This window comes from Parasteatoda tepidariorum, chromosome 10 (assembly GCF_982258835.1).
Source record: "Parasteatoda tepidariorum strain Cologne lab strain chromosome 10, Ptep-v5.0, whole genome shotgun sequence".
Lineage (NCBI taxonomy): Eukaryota > Metazoa > Arthropoda > Arachnida > Araneae > Theridiidae > Parasteatoda > Parasteatoda tepidariorum.
Window position 1 is genome coordinate 58,385,490 of NC_141764.1, and position 25,829 is coordinate 58,411,318.

Here is a 25,829-nt window from a genome sequence, read left to right on the forward strand (position 1 = left end):
GCGCCAAAACATTGTAAATGTATTCCGCTCACGGCCAAGCTCGTTAATAAACAGCAAATGCAGCGTCGAAATAAAGCTTTTAAGGAAAAGAGATAATGATTCTGAAAATGCTGTTATTGTTTCGTTTCCTAATTTACATCAGCATCAGACTTCGCCACCTCATTAACTAACAGGCTGCCTTTCAATTACAAACTACTCGTTGTTTCTCATCACCGTTTCGATGTTCTTTCCCTAGAGATGTTTTGAAATAATTGTATTAAGCTATTGATTTGGCGTGTGCAGGGAGACGCCAAAACTGCTGAAGTCTGTTGAAATTTTTCGAAGCGTGCTCTCAAATATTGATTTCGTTGAAATTAGTATTTGATTATTCAGCAACTTGTTGGTAATTTGAGCGTTTACTACGCTGCATCTAAATCAATATCGCAATAAACATGTTTATATGACCTTATTTGAATAGCGGAAAACTCCATTTTTGTTCATTTTGAGATACAGAATTTTAAAATCTAGTAAGTGTCTAGTTTTTTACTATATTTTTTGATTTGTAGTGCCCTCCAGCAAGAATAAACAAGCAGTGTGTTACATTTAAAATAAGATGGAAATAAAAGAAAGTGTACTGAAAATTAACCTAACAGCAATTTTTCCCCAACGAAGAAGATTTGTAATACACTGTTAGCAATTTCTCGGAAAAAATGCTTAAATAACAATTTATTGCATGGTTATTTTACCGTACTTAATCAAAACAGTCAAATAACAATAAATAAAACGGTAATCAAACTTTCAAGTTTGAGGAAAACTGTTTATCAACTGCTTTCACCTAATACGGTTAAACAAGCAGAATTTTATCGCACCAACTAGAACCACCTAATGAATCTACTTAGTTCCTTTCAACTGCGTACAGATCATAGCCGAACTGGCTTACCTGTCAGTCTCATGACTGGCAGAAATGGAGTTCGAGTCCTAGTGTAGACACCACACTATTTTCTTCTACACATGAAGAATTTCCAGTATCCGGCACTCTTCAATGTCCATTACCTTACGAAAAGCCAAGCTCCTATGTCTAGTTAAATAATAACTTTGGTTTTACGTTTTTGAAAAATGTCAGTTGTAAATTTTAAAAAAACCGTGTAGTTTTGTATTCATGGTTTTATAAAAATACTTTTTGTAAATGGCTTCAAAACCATAGAGGAAAAAAAATTGTTTTACCGTAATTTTTACGGTTAATCGGATGGACAGACAGCTGTCAGTTATTTTACCATAATTTCAGAATGAAAATTTTAACAGTGTATCTAGACTTAAATTCTTTACTTTTTTGTGTTTACAGGGAAAAAAAGTACAAAGTTGTGTTCCAAAAGATAGACGATTTAAAAAATAAGCGCACTATATTCAGTCTTCTGAGTAGACAAACAAAAGATTCCTACCAAAAATATAATGTTTATTAAAACATCTCAATATTAAAATTATCTATATATTTCATTATTAAAACGACAGAGTTTTAAAATCATTTAATTTCTTCTTTCACTTAAGCGTAAGCATAAGTAAATCAAGCATAAATAAATCGATTTTTTATCCAAAAATCTGAAACATTCTGAAAAATTTTCAACCAGGTTTTTTTTTTAAATACATCCTCTCGAAAAATTTAAGTCTGAAAAAAATGAAATACTGAAACAAATTGTAATCTTTTAGGGTTTATAAAGCATAACTCGTTTTGGTTAATGAGGCAGAATTTAAAAACGATAATATTTTAACAAGCCACTTGTTTTTTGCTATAATTTTTTCTTTTGCTTTTTTTTGAATAACTGTTAAGCGGAATAAAATTCATATGACAATTTTTCTTCCTTTTCCATTTTGTTTTTTTAATCTAAATCATTATCTTAAGTAAACCTACTTTTTCTGTTGATAAAAAGGGCTCTTTTTTTCAAAAACTTCATTCAAACAACCTACTTTTCTTTAAATTAAAAACAACTGCACGTTTTTATTTATGAATGTGAGGTTTGTATATTGCAAAAATAATTTGTTCTTAAAAAAAACTTAATGGCGAATTATTTATTTATGCATTGCATTTCTTTCTGATTTGAGTTTCATCTTTGGGTTAATTGATATCATATTCAAATAATACGAGATTTTAAAGTTTGCTAACGATTTTTGAACAAACGTTTAATTCTTTGTATTTGAACATTCAAATATTTCTAAGAGAAAGTTAAATGTAAATGTTAAAATAAGTATTTCCAGAAATTAACTTACATTCATTAGTTTCAGTTTCTACTAGCAACATTTAAATCCATTTCATTGCTGTATTATGAAGTAAATAATTTTAAAAATAAATTATATAATATAATAACAGGAAACCAAATCTTATCTTTGAGAACTATACGCTTACGAAATATCTCATATAATCTAGTACTCCATAGAATGAGTGAATCTAGTGCATGTATGCATGATATTTAGTTTAAATCAATATTTGAAATTAAGGTATATATTTGTCACATTATTTTTTTCAACTTCAAACTCTTCTCCTTCGAAAAGTGAGATACATCAAGCGTAGAGTAGAAGTAGCGGCGGTTTTATTCAGAGTTCTATAGGATGGTAAGAAAAATGCACATAAGTTTGTGAATCGCGTATGAACCAGTTCGCGAGAGAGCATTGAAAGTGCATGTAAAGCCATACGCCAATATCAGAACAACCCATAGTAGCTTCAGGTGAGCATTATGATGACATTTGTTGTGATATGTCTTTTGCCTGTGGCAAACCCTATATTCACCATGCGGCTGTAAATAGATGATGTAAAGATTTTGCGTAGAACATACCTGAATATCGAGTCTTTTCGGACTTAAATATTGCACGGTGACTTGAAAATATCATTAGAATCATACTTAATTAAGTTATATTTTGCTGTTTGAAAGATACCGAAGGAAAATTAACCCATAATGTTTTAATTCATGTCTAAATACATTTGGTATGGTACATCTGAAGCTGCAGGAAATGAGGAGAATACAAAACAGAGAATACAGAAAAATTATACAAAAAACAGATGAAATACTTTAAACTTATCCATACTTAAAATAATTCATCAAATACTTTAAAGTGCAAACGCAATTATTTTATTATATTTGAATTTAATTTTATTATATTTCCACTAAATGTTATTACAATTTCACTACATCAAATTATATATTCGCTAAATATCTTGGTGATCATACCTCACTTTCTTACTCATGAAATAGTGAGTAGTAAATATTAGAACAATAAGATTTATAACAATAAGATATATTAGATACAAAGATAAGTAATGGTACAACGATAAGGTGTATAAAGATACAACGATAATATATATAAGAAAAACGATTAGATACATAAAGATAAAACGATCATTTATATAAATAGAAATTAGAACGATCGGATGTATAACATAAACTACTTGTTGGTTTTCTAGTTTATCTATTTACTAATCAGGGGTCTGTTTAGAAGAAATTTGGGTCCGTTAATGGACCTTTCACAAAATATCTTTTCATAAAAACGGACCCTTCACAAAATATTTCAACTTAAAAACAGACCCTTCACAAAATGATTTTTCTTTTAATCGGACCCTTCACAAATTTGTTTATCGTCATTATTGTTTTGTTAATCGAATAAACCCTTCCCAGGGGGAAAACAAGAAAGATGGATGTAAGCGAATTAAGTTTTGTCTCCGGCAGACGCTTCTTCCATTATTCGTCCGAAATGAATATTCTGCGTTCAGCAGTATGGGCTAAATACCAAACATTTGTATGTTGCAGCTCTAATTTAGAAGCAGAAATTGCTGTTTAATTTCGAAAATTAATTTTTTTAAATTATAATTTTACAGTGCTGACCATAATCTTGTATTTATTTGCAATTTAAAAACTCTTTGAAAAAGTTTTTTGCAACAACCGGACCCTATTTGCTCGAATTCATAAAAGCAGGACCTTGGTTGAAAGAATGGGACTTAACACTTATTTTATTTTCACAAATTACGAGTAATTTTTTACACAATTTTACAAAAGCAGGACCTTACACAAAATGTCTGGACAGACCCCTGCTAATCAAAGCGAGTAGTACAAGGATCCTGTATCAATCATCTAACCGATGGCTTTTCCCATAAATTTGTTGTTTAAAATTATCGTATGTACGAAAAATTATTTAAAAATGTAATTAGAATGTTAATTTATTAAGCAAAAAGATTTTCCAAAGTTAAGGAATATTTAGTACACGTAATCTTAGTATCATTAAAATTTAAAATCATTGATTGTTATCATTACATTTTACGAAATGCCCACAACTATTGCTAATGAAACATGCAACTGCATCACTTACAAATTTTGGAATCTATTTTAAGTTCGTATAATTTTAATCATCATTATTTGAACCATCGTAAATAAACTTGCTTTAACTCACATCCAGGTTGTAAAATGCCCGAACTTTGATTTATAGCCCCGTAGGCTGTTTTGGTAATGAGATTGGGGAAAGCGGATGGAATAAAAACAAGATAGTGCACTATCTTCAAAATTCAGTTTCATCGCAGTAACCTAACTTCCCATTTTATGATCCTAATATCGTGCATAGACTTATTTCATGTAATGTAAAGGATATTAGATTTGGAAGGTCAGGTTAAGAAAGTAATTTATTTCATTTTCAGAAACATAAGCGTTGTTTTAAACGCCGCTAAAAATAAAAAACATTAAATTAAATGTATAAAGTATAGTCTCTTTTACGTGTTTCCTTATGAAATTTGGCTAAGCATTTACTCTTAACACAACTTTAAAATGTAAGTATTAACGTATTTTTAACCATGTATATTTTATCACGAAGAACAATTATGGTAAATTTACAGTGCTGTATAGTCATGAAATTTCGAGTAGGAATCCATAATTCTGGTAATAAAATGAAAATATATGGTATTTAAACCATTCATTTTGTCATTTTGCCATTAATGTTGTCGCAGTTTACCGGAAATTCAGGGTTTTAAAATTTTGGTCATTATTATCACACATATAGAAACAAATATAAGAAGGAAAAATATATTTAACCGAATTATTGGTTATATGCTATAATTTAAGGGGTTTTTTTTGAAAAAAGTACCAAATTTTACCAAATTTGTCAAATTTTACCAAATTTAACAAAGTTTATCAAATATTATAAAACCATATTTTATTGGTAATTTACCAAAATCATTACCAAAGCACTTTGGAAAAAAATACCGAGATTTTGGTGTTCCCATAGAGCTGGAAATAAGTAAAAATTATGAATCTTAAAAATAAATTTTACCGAATAAATCATTTTTATGCCATGAAAATTATTAAATTATACTAGATTTATCAATTTGTACCTATTTTATCAAGTTTTATAACACAATATAAAATCATATTTTATTGTTAATTTCACCGAAATCAGTAATAAAGCTCTTCAGTTTTATAATATGTAATAAACTTTGGTAAAATTTGAAAAATTATGCAAAATTTGGTAATTTTAACATGATACCTTAGAGCATGGCATAAAAACCATTTATTCTGTTAAATTTATTGTTCAATATTTTTCACTATACTTGCGATAATAATAACTGTAAGCGCATTTTCCATGCCAGTCAGAAATACGACAAATCTTACCAATTTCTGGTAGTTTTAATAATTTTTTTTTCGGTGCATTAAACTATTTTTTTTTTAATATTAATAAAGTATTTATCAAAATTCACATGTTTAAAAAAGTTATTTATTTCAATAAATTTTTTCAAAAGTATAATAAAAGTCATATCTAAAGCTGAGACTGTGAGAATATTGTTTATTTTTATACTAATTTTATTATTTTTATTTCATACTGTAAGAATCTGCCTCCTAACTATTTTACGCAAAAAATCCCATGATTTCTGCAGTTATTGTTTCTTGTCGACAACTTAATTTTTAGATATAAAATAATAATTATTCATTTGAAATTTCATAAAACTATTTATTTTATTTTCCTCTATTTATTTATTTCGCGTTTACACAGAATTGATATCGCAAATTTAGGCCCTGATTTTTGGAATAAAGCTTAAACCTTGTCAAATGCTAAACCTTATCAATCGACCTGGTTTCCGTTGCTATTTCATTTACAATTCTAATTTAAATTCATATTCAATTTCTGTAACCATACAAATTCAATATTTGTTTTTTATCTAAAATATTATTCAGCAAAAGCTTAAAAATTGAATTCCATATTTATTAGTTTAATTTTATTCGTGGACTGGAAGCATTTTCACACAAAGTCTATTATATATAGAAATATAACTTCTTTATTCTTAAATAATTGTAGCAATTTTAAATAATTGTAGTTAGCTATGACGTGCAGTTAGTCTAGATACCAGTTTTGAAATATGTTCACCATAAAATCATATATGATTAGGTTAAGACTATATTATTACACAGAATCACAGCTTTTAGTTTTAAGCTTTTAACTTGGAATGTTAATAATAAAAAAAAACAAGAAAAAGTGATAAATAAATATTACAAGAAACACTTTACAGATAAATAATTCCCCTGCCTCGCTTTACATTTTCTACAAACTGTCACTTATAACAAATACTTTTTCGTTAAAAAAAATATTTTATAATTTATGGATTAATCGTAATAGTTATACTAAGCTCGTTCAAGCATTGTTAATAACAAGAATTCGAAGCAAAAATTTTATGATGGAGAAAGATCTAAAGGTACCTATAGCCAACGAACAGTATAGATACCTAGGAGGTGATCGAACTAGGCAACTCTAAATATAAAACAAAGCATGTAAAAAAAGGGATTTAGTACTGCATTCAGGATAACAGACTCCATTCAATATCTGTATTTAATACATACCGACTGCTTCTGAAACTTATAATTAAAGTATTGTTTAGATATCACACTGTAACAAATTCTGGATCAAATTATGGTAAAAAGTACCGGCACTCATGCTTCCGGCACTTTTTACTGTAAAATCCATTTTTACCGGAACATGCTGCTTATATCGTAACTTTTACAGTAATTTATACCGTACAATACAATTAACCACTATAATTAGGTGAATATTACTATTAGAATTACGGTATAATATTTTACTGCAAAATGGATTTTATAAATGATGCACTTAAGGTACCGGTACTTTATACCGTCATTTGATCCGAGATTTTTAATAGTGCAGGCTTCTACACGTTTTAAAATTGCGTGACGGTTTTATTGCTATAGAAAATTAACAGTTGGTTTTTTAGTCAATATACTCACTATTCGCAGTAAGAATGCCTTCGTTTTAAGAAGTAATTAACCAATCTATTATGTATTGCAACTAATTAATAGTTTAATTGCATTATTACTGATCTAGTTTCCGTTAAATAATTCATTCAATCTAATCACATTATAAATTCATTACATTTCGCACTGATATAAATGTGGCCAATCATCTAAATGCTTAAATCGAATCGTAGTCCAATCCACTGATTTATATTTTAATTGAGTTATTTCAGCTTTTAAATTTTATCTTAAACACCTTCAGCTTATGTCTGTGATTAAAGAGAAGGCATCAAAAAATAATACAATTTCCAAAGAACACAATTATTCGAGTATAAGTACTAAACCTCAATATGAACAGAAGTTGATTTAAACAAATATTAAAATCAAGCATTTTTTAAATTTCCGATTAGTCGCTTCGGAAATATATACAGCGAAAATAATTCAGGTAAAATTACCGTACTATATGGTAAAGACATTTATGGTATAAAAATTTAATTTCGATAAAAATGTACGTTACTTAAACCAATTATTTGATAATTTTACCGAACATATGGTAACGGTTTACCGAAATTTCTGCTTTTCCGAATTTTAGTTCATATTAATACATACATTCAGAAATAAATGCTAAACTGAGAAGTAAATTTTACCAAATAAATGATTTTTTGTACCGCGCTCTGAGGTATTATAATAAAATTACCAAATTTTACCACATTTACCGAATTTTAACACACATTATAAAACCATATTTAATTGCTAATTTCATAAAAAATCATTACTGAAGCACTTCCTTAACCATGCTTTTGTTTCCCATACAGTCAGAAACACGGTAAATTTTACCATCTTTTGGTAGTTTTACCATGTTTTTCTTCACCGTAGATATACGCAAAAATGAAATAATACACTTATAATTATTGTTTTGCTTACTTACAAATAAATATTTAAACACAGTGATTACATAAAAGAGTCAATACAAATATATAATAAGCATTATTTCAGATTTTTTTACAAATAAGATTATGTTTCAAGCAAAACCAGCTTTACAGTTATTTGAACAATACTTACAAAAGTATTTCATTTGTGCATTCATGCTTGCAATTATTGATCTTTTTTTACATTTTTGTTACGGAAACTTAAAATATATTTCATTGTAAAAAGAGTATTTAATTTATTAAAATAAATGAGTTGTGAATAGGAAACTATATTTTAAAATTAAATAAAGTTCTCATTGCCCTGGAGCTTGTATTTCAAAAGACAGAAAGTATTATTTTTTATGTGAAACGCGTTCCTTTTGATTCTTGTAATTGAATTAAGTTTTATTTGCTTTGATGTATCTTTGTTGTAACTGAATTTAGGTGTTTGAATTATCAAAAGTCTAATTTTTGAATTTCAAATTTATTCACTTTGAAATATTGAACTTATTAAAAGTCGAACCAAACAAAGCTTACATGTTTATTTTATTGAATTGTATAAATTTAAAGTTTTAGGATGAGTCACCTCTTTTGCATGCAACACAATTTTAAATATAAGAGTAATAATTAAACCAATTTAAACTAAAATTAATTTATTTAATTTTAAGATAGATAAATTAAACTAAATACATAAAAAGTAATCTAATATACATTATAATCAAAAGGAAGTTTAAAATTTCATTTTACGTAGCAAAAACAGAAATCATCTAATCTAAAACAATGTATGCAAGCTTCTCACATGTGCTGTTCGCAGAATAGAAACGGACCACCCTGAATAACTTTTGATCTGAGGATCGAATCTTCACGTTCGAAGTTTCATTCTTACTGGTTCAAAGGAGTGACCTCAAATATGGTAATTAATTAGTGCAGACGATAGTTGAAATTACGAAATCATACGCAAAAAAAACGTAATTTCTCTGAATAAAAACACCATTTTATAACTGATTAGGGTTTCTTAACCCCAGAATATAGGGAATGCCGAAATTTGGGAAGCATGGTCCCCATATTTTGATCAGGAGAGCGATCCGAGGTTTGGGCCTTTAATGTTAATTTTACTTTTTGCATATTTTTGCCATACTTCGAGAACTTCCTAAGCGAATTTATAAAAAATTTACACTTATTTATAAATTTTATTAACCCAAAGATGTTTCCATGTAAAAAATAAATTTTGAAAAATATTTATTATTCTTTATTTTTCATTTATAATAGTCGAAGCAATTTTGAACTGTAAGGTATACATTTTCTTACGTCATTTTAAAGAATTAATTTTTACATGGCCAAATCCAAACTTTTTATCGAAATTGGCTTAATAATTTCTGAGAAACCGAATTTTAAAGAATTTTGCAGAGAGATTATTTCATCAAACTAGCATTGCTTTCTTTTTCGAAAGTAAAAAGTATGTTCGGTCTCAAATTTTGTGTTTCCGAAAACTTTAATAACATTTGATGTTATGATCGGATTCAAATTGTTAATACTCAATCTTACTAGTTTAAAGAAGCTTATCTGAAGTACTCTAATTAATTTAGGCAGGCCATGTTTTAGGTTACGAAATCAGACTCAAAATTAGACACAAAATCATACTTTCTCTGAATAAATAAACTGAATTGTAAGTTAGTCCAAAAAATCTGGAAGCAAGGAAGATAATCAAAAACTTATTGCTTACAATTCCTAAATTTATCCTTAGGCAATTCCATTAAGACTCTCTCTCACTTTATATACATACTAGGAGGCTAGTCCCCCTGTTCGTTGACGCTCACCTGCCTCGAGGATTGCTTCGCAATAATTACTGTTTCTTGGCATGAAATAGTTGAAATTATTCAACTTGAAATATATGTACCAAAAATCACTTGTCCAGCCACTTCCCATGTTCAAATATTTCTCTCCGTTATGATTCATTAAGATCTATTAAAGAACACAAATCATTCTTCTAAGTAATCATTTTTTGAAATAACATTTCAATTTAAAAGTATATTGTTATCACAAATTTGGCAAGTTTAAAACTGTAAATTAATATTTTTTCTTTCCAAACGAACAAATGTATATTTTAAATGCAATTTTTACACTCTTCAAGTTCTAAATCATTTAATAAATCTCTTTAATCGTAATTCATAATAGTGTATTAATGTAATTTTCAGTAAAGAATAATAATTGTAAATCGGTATATATATATATATATATATATATATATATATATATATATATATATATATATATATATATATATATATATATATATATATATATATATATATATATTCGACTTCGATTTTAATTTTTGCACCTGTTTATTCGACATTTTTTGAATGATGAAAAGACGACGTTGAACGACATTTTTTGAATAACGAAAAGACGACGTTGACCGACATTTTTTGAATAATGAAAAGACGACGTTGAACGAAATGTTTTGAATAATGAAAAGACGAGGTTGAACGACATTTTTTGAATAATAAAAAGACGATGCTGAATGACATTTTTTGAATAATGAAAAGACGACATTGAACGACATTTTTTGAATAATGAAAAGACGACGTTGAACGGCGTGTTTCAAATGGAGAAAATTTCGATGAATAGTTCACGAATAATTAAAATTAAACTGTAAGGCAATTTTGAGATGGCGAAATAATAAAAAAGTAACGCTTTCATTAAAGGGTCAGGTCTAAAGTTTCAAGACTGGGCTATTATAAGGGGCATATATCAAGACTGGGCAAATAAGGATTTTGATGTGATTATAATTAAAACGGATGATTGAAGATATCTTTTAGTACCTCAACAAAATTTTATAAAACAAAAATGAATACAAAAGTACAAAAATGAACACCACTATCACAGCATTTCCATGCGAGTACTGCCTAGGCATCCATTTAACAATCTAAAAGAAAGTAAATATTTCCTGTTCGTTTTTCCCTCTCGGGGAAAAAGTCTAATCTTTCTCCCTGTCACAAGTTAGATTTTTCCTTTTTTATAGCTCCGAATCTCACTTATTGGTACTTAATTTTGCAGACTGGCGCTAACCCCATCTTTAGAGGGTAAAAAGAAAAAATAGGTTTATTCTGATAATGTATGTTTATGTTTGTAACTTAAAATATTGTTTGCACAAATATTTTAGCATGTTTAAAAATAGTCCTTCGAAACATTAAAATTGCCACTTATTAAGGAAAACATCGCTGATTAGATCAAGAGTAATAAAGGTAGTCGTTATCTTAATCTAGCACTTATTAGTATCAAAAGAAAAAAAAATTCTAAATCTTGTTGATCTCTCAGATGTTTGATACAGAGCACTATTTTCTTTGTTAAAAATGAACGCCATTAAATCGATGCTTCTCTAAATGTAACAATAACAATCCTAAACCACAACACAAATGCAATAAATACAAAATTTTGGTATTGATTAGACAAAAATTGTATTGAAAATCTGGATTGGATTGGAGTGAGTGGAGAAAAATGATTGTTTCAGAATTTCACTATGCGAATTAAAAACCAATTCAATATGAATCGATAAATTAGTCAACTTTACCCATAAACAAAATTTTCAATTCACACTTATTTGTTAGTCATTTTGTTTAGATTTACCATATATACTAGTTTAAAATAAAATACTACTAAAAAATATTTTTCCATTTTACGCTTACTCATTAGTCATTTTTTAAATTTTCGAAATTTACTAGTTTTACCAAATTTTACCAAAATTTACCAAATTTGCCAGTTTAAAATTCATCATAACAAAAATATATTTTTCCATTTTCCATTGTTTTTCCACTTTACATAATACAAAATTCAAAATCACCTCAAAACAAACATTCAATTAGAAGTGTATTGTTTTAGCTAGAAGCACAATACCTTTTGATACCGAAACTGTTTTAACTAAATGCATTCCCTATCTCAGGAAACAAATGTAAATAGTTTGAAATAAATGTTTACTCCCATGTAAATAAATTCAAATGAGAACAGGGACTGATTCCGAATTCAATTTGCGAAACGAAGAATTCATTTCACTTCTCACAGAACAATGCTCACCCATAAACTTTGAAACTGGAAAAATTCTATCTTATTATCCAAATTAAAAATAATTACTCGAAATCACCTGTGATATTTGTGAAACACTGATGAAACTTTTCTGAAAGCAATTAAAGAACACTTTGATTAGTTTCAAACAATTATTTTCTACCGGTGAAGGTAATTAACTAACCCTTATCCGGGCACTTATTCATTACAAGATTTGTTGCTATGGTATTCGTGATCATAAGAACTTTTCTTGCACAAAAGTAATTGATCTTAAAGCTTCAAGTGAATGCATTAGAAGTTACTTTTTTCTTCGAGTGTACAGAAGATGTCACGGAAAGAAATGATCTGATAAGAAAGAAATATATCTTTAGTGAAAGAAAATTCTTGCATTATCCAATAATGATATAATTGGTGCATTTTGAATAAAAAAAAATAATAGCACTATCCTTCAGTAATATAATATATAAAAATTTGTTCTTAATTTTGCATAAAAGTTTAACGTATCGTAGAATTGAGATTTAAGGTAATGTCTTCAAATAATTTTAAAAATGTATCCTAATTGTGATGCCACAATTGGCATTATATATTTACTTTCTATCCTCTTAAATATCTTTTATTACTTAAGCTTATTTTTATTAATAGAATTATATATTTAAAATAAAGAATTATATAAAGAATTATATATTTAAAATAAAGAATTATATAAAGAATTATATATTTAAAATAAAGAATTATATAAAGAATTATATAAAGAATTATATATTCAAAATAAAGAATTATATATTTAAAATAAGCTTTTAAAATGAACATAAAATATTTATTCTTTTTTTGCATCGATCAATGTAACGGATACTTTTTATTTCATTACTAGACAGACTTATTAATTCACTGTCGCACCTAATCGAAAACAAAAATCTATTTAGAACTTTAAATTCTAAATTTCTAACAATTAAATGTTTCTGTTGCATGGTTGTAATAATTCTCATAAATTTGTTGGCGACTCGTGATCGCAAAGGTATTTTCTGAACCCAATATTGATATGCTGGTTGGCTTTGTTTTGGCTATGTTATATTTTGATAATTCTCCAATTTTGGATCTCCTACCCATACTTTCTGTGTCCGTTAGGAGCAATTGTATTAACTTTTGATTCAAAATTTGTGAGGACTAGGAGTGCCCTTTTGGGCCCTCCAGTCCCAGCCATCCTAACGGATTTAAAAATGCAATCGTAACGGAATGCTAACAAAAAGCTTCTTAATGTGGAAGTTATATTTTCTCTATTCCTGTAAGGGATTTATTTTTGTTAATTTGTAATTATATATGATGGCCATTCTTTATAATCTTCAGGAATTATTGTTTAATAAATTGGTTTTTTAAATGATTTATATGTGAATTTCCTGGAGACTGTCATTTTGTTTCATATTTTTATTAACGGCCAATACGAACAACAATGAATTTAGATATTTTCCACTATGCAAATATTGGCGGCCACAGAAGGAGAACAACCTGCACCATACTAACCTAAAGCAATATTTTCTTTAGAAAATGATATGCGGGATAAATTATATGCGTTTGAGATAAAAAGTAGGTAGTTACTAGAAATGAAAGGTAGTTAATAGTATAACAGTAGAATTCGAGTTTTTCCTTTATGTAAAATACCGTAAATATGCTTTATGTGAAATACCTTCCTTAAGTGAAATATAATTTTTTATGGAACTAGGATAGCTTAACTCCCCAGAAAAGTGCCAAAACAACCCAAAAATTTCAAAAAGTATCTGAAGAAAAATTGAGGATCAAAACAACAGACACTTTCAATTTAATGGCATAAGGTAATTATCTGATTCAAGAATATCAATAAACTTCACAAAAAAATAATAAAACTATCAATCCTGGAGCATTGGTCCCAGTCCGTGAAATCATTTCATCAAAATTTATTCAGGGTGGTTCGTTTTATTTTTTCTTTTAATTTAGTTTAGTTTTGTTTTATTTTTACTTTTTTACCCACAGTACAGTACAAAAAGTTACACCAAAAATAAGTTAAGAGTTTCGTTTTATAATAACTAACAATAACGCAAATACACACATGGACGAAAATATTAGCGCATCAAGAAGGAATCATCAAAATGAAACGAAGTTTTACATACGTAATGACTACTTTGATGTAAGTAAACGATTAAAAAATCAAAGAAAAACAATAATCTTTGATTTTCTAATCATTTACTTACATCAAAGTAGTCATTACGTATGAAAAATTTTGTTTCATTTTGGCAACTCCTTCTTGGTGCACTAATTTTTTTGTCCATGTGGGTATATTAAAATATTAGGCCTAAAAGGAGAAGGGACAGGTAGCAAAAAGGTTTAAAATTGCAAATGCCAATGTTTGTCACAATTGTAGCATGAAACGTATGGTATCCAACAACGTAGAAATAATTGGCTTTTAAACTTTCATTAATGCTTATTTTATGAAAGAAATATGATTAAACAAGGGACGATCGGAAATATGATATCAAATCACTTGAATACTTTATCATGGAATCTATTCTAACTTATCTAGTTCTATTTTACAACCATCGTTGAACAGCCAATCCAATTTTTTGTGTTTACAAGGACCAATGTTTAACTCCATAACCTTGTAATTTTGGACCCATTCCAGAAGACAATTTTGTATTGGGTGAAATTTTGGCCTATTTGACGGAACTAATCAACATTTCAATGGAGAGGACCTACTTTTGACTATATGACTATCGATGTTCAACTCCGTAGCCTTGTACTTTTGAACCGAATCCAGAAGACAAGGAAACTACTAGATCGAGAGAAATTTGCCTTCGTAGAGGACTTTTTCGTAGAACTAATTCGCATTTGTGTTGCATGGAGAGAAAAACTACAAGGACCTGCCAAACAGTACCTGCTCAGCTAACAGCAAGAGAACTCTAACTCATGATTCTTCTGCCACTGAAAATATTTTACATTTGCAATATTATTATTATTATGCACTATTTTACATTAGCCAATGCGACCCAAGTGCGGAATTCGTATCGACCATCCTTAATAAGGGATTCGAACCCCGTCCACCTCATTGGAAGGAGAACGTACTCTCCCCTGAACTACCATGGCTCATTCTTTCTCATCAAAATTTTAGAAAGTATTATGGCCCGGGATAACTTGATTGGTAGGACGTTGGGCTCATGTTCCTGAGAGCGTGAGTTTGTATCGTGCTGGCTGTAGAATCGCCGTGCATTAAGTGGCGACTGTTGCATGTTAAATTGGTCGGGGTTGCAAAGTCCTCCAAGTTCTCATAACAAATAAAAACATCGGGGTAGTACAGAATTAGGGATTGATCGTTCTTTGATTCAGGTAAAAATCTGTGGAAGAATAGATGGAATTTGAATGGGTCCTCCCTGTAAAATGGGCAGTCACGTGCGCGTGGCTAAATTCGCATTCTTGATTGTCGATGGCGCCACTGAAGAACAAGAAACACACCTTCTGCATTAGCAGGCTTACTGATATTAACAAGTGGCATTAATAACAACAACAGCAGAAAGTATTTTTCAAAAAACTTACGAATTTGTTAAAAGAATTTGAATAATCAAAATTTCTTATTTAATAACTACGAAAAGTTGGCAAGCAAAATGTTGGAAAACAGTAGATTATGAGGGAAGGTTATATCTTACGCACAGAAGTTAATAAAACGTACAGAATGCCTAAATTTTAAGTGCGATGAACTTCGTTCACGCACTCTATAGAAGAAAAAAAAGCCTTTTCGACTCTGACTCGCCTCTCAATGAAGTGAACCGGGTTCGAAACCCAGCAAAGGCTGGTCGAAACGCATTTCGCACTCGGATTGCACCGACCAAAGTGCTGACGTAAAATAACCTCAGTAGTAGACGGATCATGCGTTAGAGTCCCCTTGCCATCAAGCTGACGGTGGGAGGTCGTCGTGGTTTTACTCCTCATGTAACTCAAAACCAAGTTACTTCTATCAAAAAGTCCTCCACGAATTCAAATTTTTTCCAATACCCAAGAGTTCCCTTGTCTTCTGGATTGGGTTCAAAATTTCTAGGTTACGGAGTTGAAAATTAATTGAGCCCTTAATTGGGTCAGCTATTCAATGACGATTATTAAATAAAATAGTTATTTCAAAATAAATAGTATTTATAAAATAAACTACATATATCAATTCAACATCTATCATCTCAACACATAAAACATATATCAATCTTATATATTTTCCATATTTTATTTATTTATCATGCAATAGCTGTTGCGTTATTGCAAAACACCGTTACAATGCAAGTTTTTATTGGTAGATCTTAAACAAAGTACAGGAAAAAAATGATCAAAAATCATGATGTATATACATAGATATTTGCTAGTCAAATGTCAGAAATATGTCAAATATTATCTAATTTTTTTTTACTAACTTTTGAATCATAATAAATATTATTAATTTTATATGAAGTATCTTAAATGCAATGAACATATGTATTCGATGCACTTTGTTAAATATATTTGATACAAAATCAATACAGCATAATCCTCATTTATAACTTTAAATACTCACATTTACACCATGTTACGACTCATTAGTTTAATCCCTGAAAAGTTGAGCACATTAAGTAGAAAACTTCTGAAATTTGCAGTTCTAATCTTAGACCTCTAGTGAGAAGGTTTTCGGTTAATCTCTTCTCACTTGAAAGGTTAAGAGAGATAACTAAGAGTAAAAAAAGAAAAAAGGGAACCAATTTGGCAAGTTTACAAAACTCTTTTATTGATCAGATATTCTTTTCGTTATAATAAATGCTAGCACTTCTTTTGAAAAGCTTTAGAGCAGTAAAGTAGCTTTAAAGTTTCAAATTCTTTCATCGATTTACAGCTTCTTTGTTTATTTTTTTAGATGAATTCAGTATCAATCTGCCCTTTTGCACAAACATACTTCATGTAGATGCTTGGAAAACAGAAAAAATATTTTCAACATTATTTTATAAAATGAGTTAATTTTTCTTAAACTTTGTTGCAGTACTTTGTATCTTATTTTGTGCTAAAATAGTTTGTACTTTGAATAATTTTTAAGTGCTTAATGTTTCTTATTTTTCTAACAAAACAAAATTAATGAAACAATGAACAAAATTTATGAATAACAAAATTAATGAAACAAGTACTTATACTTTATGATTACGTTATCTGTGTAGTTTTTTATGCATTTATTTATATATATATATATATATAATTTTTTTTGTATTAATTTGAATATTAAAGTATTTTTAAATATTTTTTCATTTTGCACTGTAAGGTACAGCATAAAGTACAAGCATTTTGAGTGTAAAATTTTGTAATTAAAATCATCTGTAAAATTTTGTGCCGTAAGTTTTACAATAATATTTATTTAAATAAAGTGATTTTACGGTAATTTGACTGTACAAATTATGGTCTATCAGATTTTACGTTTCTTAACACGTGCCGTGGTTAAATGGATTTTACGATTGAGAGTACTGGTAGCCTGAGTTTCGGTACTTTATACTGTAAATTGATCTGAAAGTCTTACAGTGTTTTCCTCAACATCCTTTTCGTCATAAGAGATGTAAAATTGCATTTTTAAAAATTTTATTTTCTTATTTAATTAATCTAATTTTTGCATTTTAAAATTTTTTTAACCTAAATTATGCCAGTCTACAAACTTTTCGTCATTAAGAGAACCCTTATATTTCATTTTTAAAATTATATTTTCTTGCTTAATTAGTCCTATTATTAGTAATTAGTCTTATTATTAGTAATTAGTCTTATTATTAGCAATTAGCATTCGTTTAATTTTAAATATTTCTTTAAATTTAAGATATGTCGCTCCACAAACTTTTTGTTATTCAGATGGCGATTTCATTTCATTTCTAACATTAAATTTTCTTGTTTAATTATTTTTATACGCTTATTAGGGAATAAGTAAGTTCTGTTTGCTTAAATATGAGGAATGCAAAAAGATGTAACATTTAATCTAGTCTCAACAATTGGTTTTGCTTATTCAGGCCCAAAAATGCTGTCGAATAAAGTTCTTTTCCCAGCATATATAATTTTTTTTCACAAAATAGCACTTTTCGCTGTTTTTTTTTTTAAAAAAAACATAGTGTGATTGTTTAAACCCATTTTTTTAAATAATACTTTAAAATTATGAAATAATTAGCTAAATAAATACATTTTTATAGCAATAAGAGTAGTGAGTGATATAAAATATCGTATCAAATTATTTTGTACCTTCATTTTCGTGGAAAGAAAAGAAATCGAAGAAACTAAATAGGTGCAGTAAAAAAAAACATAAGAAAGTAATTTTCTAAATATATATATTTTTTTCATCAGCCTATATGTCCTTTTAAATATCAGAAACATCAATTTTTTTCTAAATTGTGCAGCTCAAACATTAAATGCAAATAATTACAAAACACAACTTAGAACAGATGCATAACAATATATTTTATATTAATTTTGCAATGAGCAAAATAATTTTTTAATCATTGAAGATGTATTTTTAATGTTTTTAAATACTCCTTAAAAGTTTTAATGAACATTGCTTTTATTTTTGTGTACATTATTAAAATGTTTCAATAGTCTTCTAAGCAATGTTTAAAATGTCCACAAGCAATAGTGCAATTTACACGGAGAAAAAAATTTCGGTAAAATTACCGTTCTGTATAATAATGGCACTTCCTGTAAATAACCATAATTCCGGTTAATAAAACCAAACTATACAGTTATTAAACCATTCATTTAGTAATTTTCCATTTATATGGTAAAGGTTTTCTGGATATTCTGGTTTTCAAAATTATAGTTATCAATACCACGCATTTAAAAAGTAAATTTACCGAATGAATGATTCTCATATCCTACTCTAAAGAAATATGATAAAATAACCAAATTTATTAAATTTTGTCACATTACCAAAATCATTACCAAAACGCATCAGTAAAAATTACCTGAGATTTTTAGTGTTCCCATAGAGGCAAAAACAAGGTAAATTTTACCATATTTTGGTAGTTTTAACCACACCCTTTTTCTCAGTGTACTCTTTTAGATCAAAATAATCCATTAAAAAGGTAATTACACACTGCTTATGCCATTTCAAATATAAACCCCTACTCTAAGTTTCATGGCATCACGTTATCCTATAGACCGTATGAGATAAAGTAATAAAATATTTATGAAAAATTACAATTGTTACGTATATGAAATATTACAAAAATGCTTTATATTCTACAATATTACAATTTCAACTATGCATAATAAAACATTTTTGAAAATATATAACATGCTACAAGGGATTAAAAATTTTAACAAGTTAGTTTACAACTTCAATACTTGGTAAGACGATATCTAAGTAAGATCAATGCTTAATTTAAATGTATAAAAACATATCACGAAAGTTTTGATAATTTGTTACGATCTAACATAAAATATTTATCGTTTGATGCAAAAATAGAAATCGAATAACGAATTTCTAAATTACGGAAAATGCATCTCAAAGCAGTTTAAAGAAAAGTATTCAATTTAGTTATTTGCAACTGTTTGTGACATTTTCCTCTTTTCTTCCATTCATTCTGATTAAATTACTAACTTTCGTATTTATAATTCATGAATAATTTCAGTAAAGGATAAAAAAAAGGATCAAAACTAACCGTCACTTTGATGTGTAAAATTCAATTCCGCTTTGGTGAAGCGCAAGAGGAAGGATGGAGATCAAGAAACATTTCGTCTCTCTTCAGCATCTTTTCATCACTTAATAAACCGGTATCCTCATCCTCTTTCTGTTATTCCTCTTCGGACTTCCTCTGATTGGAGAAACTGGCCAGAGGGAGAGGCGTTTCCCTGGATACGACCCCACATCTTTCTGTTGAGAGCGTGGGTGGAAGACGTGATCCCACTTACCTCTTCGCATCTTCCTTTCCGGAAATACTGAATTTCTGAAACGTCATGCCGGATACAGGAAAATGTTTGTTTTCTGAGTAATCTTTTTGGGATAATTACAGAGAGCGCATTCAATGGGAAATAAATAGAAGATAATGATGACCTTTGCGTATGTCTAAATGAAAGCGCACGAGTTGTTCCACTTTTAGAAATTAATCTAGCATTTCTTGAGACTTTGAAAAGTACCAAATTATGAATAGTTTCATGTATTGTTTCATAATATGAATAGTATTTTTTACTATTACACTTTACAAAACAAATATATTCCACTTTTTTTAGTTAGAATATATGGTATAATATCTAATCATGTTATATAGTTAATGGAAAATCAATAGAAGATGATAATGATTTTTCTGTGTGTCTAGACGAAAGATAATGCTTTATTTCACTCTTAAGAATTAATTTAGCATTTCTTGTGACTTTGAAAATTGCTGAATAATGAATAGTTTCTTACATTGTTACATAATATGAATAGCGCATTATTTACTGTAAACTATGTAAAGTATTACTTACATACTTACTTCAAATTTTAAAATAGTATTATTTACTGTTATAATTTTTAAAACTAACATATTCTAAATTTCTAAGTAAGAACATTTAACGTAATTTCACGTGATGTTATATGTATGTACTATATTAAATGCAAAATAAATAGAAGATAATGATGATCTTTGCTGATGTTTAGATGAAAGAGTACCTTTTATTCCACTCTTAGAAATTAATCTAGCATTTCTTGAGACTTTTCAGCTTACTAAATTACGAATGGTTTCATGCATAGTTGTGCAATATGAATTGTTTTAATTTTTTGTACGCTATGTGTAACATTATTTATTGTAAATTATGACTAGAATTATTTACAGTAAACTATGTATCGTATTGCTTACTGTATAATGAATTTGCTACACATTCTAAAAGAAATCTGCTCTGAATTTTTAAATTAGAACATTCATGTTATCATATGATATTTTACATTCAATGGAAAATAAATCGAATATAATTACGTCCTTTGGGCATTCCCAAATAAAAGAACACGCTTTACTTCATTTTTTGAAATTAATCTAACATTTCTTGAGACTTATTAAATTATGAATAATTCCATGAATTGTTATATTATATGAATAGTATTATTTACTGTAAACTATGAATGATTTTATTTGTTGTAAATTGGGACTTGAACCCTCAGGGCAATAGAATATTTGGCATTGAAAATAACGCATAAGACATATGAAGGGACAAAATATCTGGTAAGAAATAGAATGAGATGCAGTGCCTTATGCTCAGATTCCGAGTGAAGAGAAATATGTATGTATGTTACTTTATATTTATGTAATTATTTAGTTTATATTTTGAAAATAAATGTTCTTTAAGAGTCAAGAAGAATATTTTTTTCATTGATAACATATGTGATGTTTCACATTATAAATTATTGATCTCTTATGTTAATTTCAAACTGTTGGATGAGCTGATTATTTTGTTTAGATTGTTTACAGGGGTCTGGAGATAAACAAACATAAAGTTCCATTCTAAACTCCTTCATTTGATTTTATCCCAAATTACTTTAATTTAGACTTCCATTGAAGACATATTAGAATTGCATTCAAATTACGTTGAAGATATTAACGTATAGTGATATTTTCAAGCGCAACAATTAAATGATAAATTGATTTTGCATTTTAGTTTGCATTTTCCATTACCAAATGCATAAGTTTTTGATCTAATTAAACGAATGTGTTACAATGATAATGAATCTTTTAAAATTGGAAATTATATCTAAGAAATCATTTATTTACTACACTGTTAGAAATTTCTCGGAAAAAATGGCTAAATAAAAATCTATTTAATTGTTATTTTACCATATTTAAACAAAATAGTCAAATAACCGTAAATAAGATGGTAATGAAACTATTAACAGCGAGAAAAATCATTTATTAACTATTTTTTTTACCTAAAACGGTTAAATAACAATAATTTTATTGCACCAACAAAGCCCACCTAATGAAGCAACTTAGTTCCTTGCAACCGCGTACATATTATAGCCGAGAGACCTTATCTGTCGATCCCACGACCAGCAGAACGGGGGTTCGAGTCCCGGCGTTGACACCTCCATTCCCTTTAACACGCATGAAGAATTTTCAGTGTCCTGGACTCTCCACTGTCCATTATTAAATAAGAAGTCTAGCTCCAATGTCCAGTTCAATTTCTTTTTTTACGGTTTTGACGCCACAGTAGTTGTAAATGGTTCAGAAACCATTTAGTTTTGTATTTATGATTTTATAACCATACTAGATGTAAACGGTTTCAAAATCGTAAAGGTAAAAAATATTCTTTGACGTAAACTTTACGGTTAATCAGATGGACAGACTGCTGCCGGTTATTTTACCGTAATTTTAGAATGAAAATTCTTACAGTGTATTGTTCTGTTCATACAAAAACTATGTTTAATTTTGAAATACTTTAAGTATAAGCTATGTTATCTATTCCCACGGTTATTAGAAGAAGCTTTATTGAGAAATGAACTTTATTGAGAAGCTTTATTGAAACAATTTGTATTTTATATAAATTATCTGCACTCATTGCACATTTTATATTTATAGCGCCTTTATAGAATTTCAAAATTTTTTGGATTTCTAAATCAAGTATCACATCTCACATACTTTTCTGTTTTCATCACTGATTTTATTTTTCGACAATTATTATTAATTTATCGACAGTCTGTAAGCAAGAAAAAATAAATAAATAAATAAAATCATTTACTATTTCATACGCATCTTATGACATTCCTACACTAAAGTTATGAAAAAGTATTGAGAACCAAACAGAATCAGTACAACTCAAATAAAGCAGCTTAAGGCAGAAGAAAAGATGATATGAGCAATTTGTTATATCACCAAAGGAAGAATCCTCATTGTGACAATATAGGCTTTAGCTATCCAATCAGAGAGACATAACTCAACAAATATTTCAAGACAATCTTCTCTTATCTTCAAATAAATGACTTTGGATCATAACCTTTGATACATTTCCTCATCCTGATTTGGTTTGTTTTCCTTCATCATTTGAGGATAGAGTACGGAATCTTGTTTTTCGTATTTATGGCAGCAATTACGGGTCTAACTGAGAAATATGATTCACATATAAGAATTATTAACTAGACTGCAAAAAATACATTAAATGCCACTGAGTGACACAAGCAATCACATCATCAAAGTAACGAAAATAAAGTATTTTCACTTCTAAGGAATCAGGGAATCAACTCTATCTTATACAGTATTACTTTTATGAATAGCTAAACTCTTTCTTTTGAATTTATATCAGAATCCGTCTGAAATATTTCTGACAATGTGTCAAATATTTTAATATAGTTATGACTTTTTGTAAATTCTGCAGTTTAAACATATCTAAGTAAAAAATCATATAAAAAATTTTTAAAACTTTTTTTTTGATAAAAAAAAGTTTTATTTCAGTTCCCAAAAATAAGTTTATTGTATATGTAATCTTGAACATGTTTAAATACCTTCAATTTTAAAGTCTTTTTTAACTAAACTGAGGAGATGCTTATAATTTTTATATTCAAAAAGTTTTAAATTTGTTTAAGATGCATTAAATCTAATTTTACGAAAAGTTAAATATGGCTGTGCTTTTGATTAATGAATGTTTTTAATGGATTTTCAAAAAAATATTTTTTGTTATTTTAACTTAAATAAAACTTGTAAATTTTTTTTAATTTTAAAAGCTTTACGCATCTTTAACGCAGCAATATATTTAATTGAAACAAGTTAATTAAGTTTAGTAAAATGCATTAGAATCAATAATTTGTAGTTCATTTGCACTGTAAAGAACTCTGGCTCAAATTTTGATAAACGGTATCTCCTCCCGGGACGCATCATTTGTAAAATTAATTTTACAGTAAAATTCATTTTTACTGTAGGATTTTTGTGTTAATAATTATTTAACTACAGTGATTCAGGGATTTTTGCACACAGTGATTCAGTACCACAAAAATTACAGTATATCAGATTTTTGGTTCTGTAAAATTTTTCGGTAAAAATGGATTTTACAGTAAAAAGTACCAATCCCTCTGTGCTAGTACATTTTCCCGGCATTTCACGGGACATTGTCACAAATGGGCATAAGAATATTCTTGCTTTCTTTTGCTTAGTTCGGAAAGCATTTTACGTGAGAAAAAAATAAATTCAGTCTTGCTGGAGATTCAGAGCTTTGAATTGCTGCTTGTAATGATTAATGAATACTAAATCTTTCTAATTATACTAAACAAGTTCTATGAAGAAAAAAAATTATTTATCTCAGTGTAATACAATCTTAACTTGATTTTCTTATCATAATTTTCTTGAATATATTGATGTTACATTGCATTCTCTTAAATAAGCAATTTTTAGGCTTATTGGTATTTCATGTATCTGAATTCCTTGAATTTGTAATATAAGAGTGGGGATAAATATGAAAGTTGCACAAATCGTTATCAAATGTCTCTTAGTAAAAACTGAAAAATTTAAAAAAATCTCAGGAGCACATCCATGAACTGCCTCAACATTACTGTAGAGGATATTCTCCTAAAAGCACCAGTGATTGCCTCAAAGCTAATGAAACATTTGCGCGATTTCCCTGGTTTCGAGCTATGCAAAGTCATGGGGATAAGCCCTACCATTACCACAATTAAAAATTATGGTATAATCTTAATGGAACATCTTTGGTAGCTGCTTTCATTTTTAATCAGATATATTGATCATTACTATGTGTGGGAAGTTTTTTCTTTTTTCTTATACAAAAACGCCTATTATTAGAAAATAATAAATTGTTATTATAATTGCTTTCTTACGTTGTCTTATATTTCGACTCAGATATAATTATCCTTATTTAGGGGAAAAACTAACACATGCCTAAGCAAACAGAAACATCATTTCGGGGAAAAACATTATTATATGATTGGTTTCACTGCTAAGAGCTATAAACATGACACGGAAACCTTTCACTCCCATTTGCGGCAAACTAAAAAAAATATCTTGCCATATTCGAAAAATACACTACGCCGGCAATCATTTTTCTTCTTAACCTTTCATTGGCAGAATATTGACGCCGCAGTTTTTGTAAGACAACCGAAATCCAACCCTAAAAGATACGGGAGATAAATGAGAACTTTGAGAGTGGCGAAAGCTTCCAAGAATATCCTTTTTTCCCTCTTATGACGCAGAGAACTGAAAAAATTGTCTTTGAGATGACTTTTCCGAATTTATTTTGCGCCTTTTGGCGATTTCTGAGATACCTAGTCACCAAGTTATGATGGGGGGAAAACGAAGCTGTTCCGAAAGTTGGGAAATGGACTTCTTCTGCTTTGTTGCTCTTGGAAATGATACTTATGTTCTTATATTCTCTGTATCTGATGTCTAAATAAATTCGAAATCATTAACAGTATGTTTTCTTGATCGCACTCAAGAGCTTTCCTATGACAGCATAGGATATCTTGAGATTTTAAATACTAGTTAAGTTCTTTTTTTTTCCTTGATAATAACGTGACATATGTCACTTAATAGAGAATAGTTAATATAAATTCTTAAAGTGTTATTTGCCGCATTGGAATAACATCTATATATATATTTCTCTTACACGGCGACAAAAAAAACCTCATTACAACTCCCCGAACGGTAACGCT

At 28.5% G+C, this 25,829-nt stretch overlaps 1 protein-coding gene across 3 annotated transcripts in view; it reads right to left on the reverse strand.

Moving 5' to 3' along the window:
• The window catches only part of LOC107455136 (multiple PDZ domain protein), a 100,269-nt gene that overhangs the window by 33,790 nt on the left and 40,650 nt on the right, over window positions 1-25,829 (reverse strand). For 2 of the 3 annotated variants that reach the window (XM_071183861.1, XM_071183860.1), the window contains exon 1: window positions 19,873-20,001. The exons of the other annotated variant lie outside the window; for it this stretch is intronic. The gene's annotated coding sequence lies outside the window, so the exon portion shown is untranslated. Of the gene's footprint in view, window positions 1-19,872; window positions 20,002-25,829 lie in introns of those variants that run through there. 3 annotated transcript variants of the gene reach the window in all.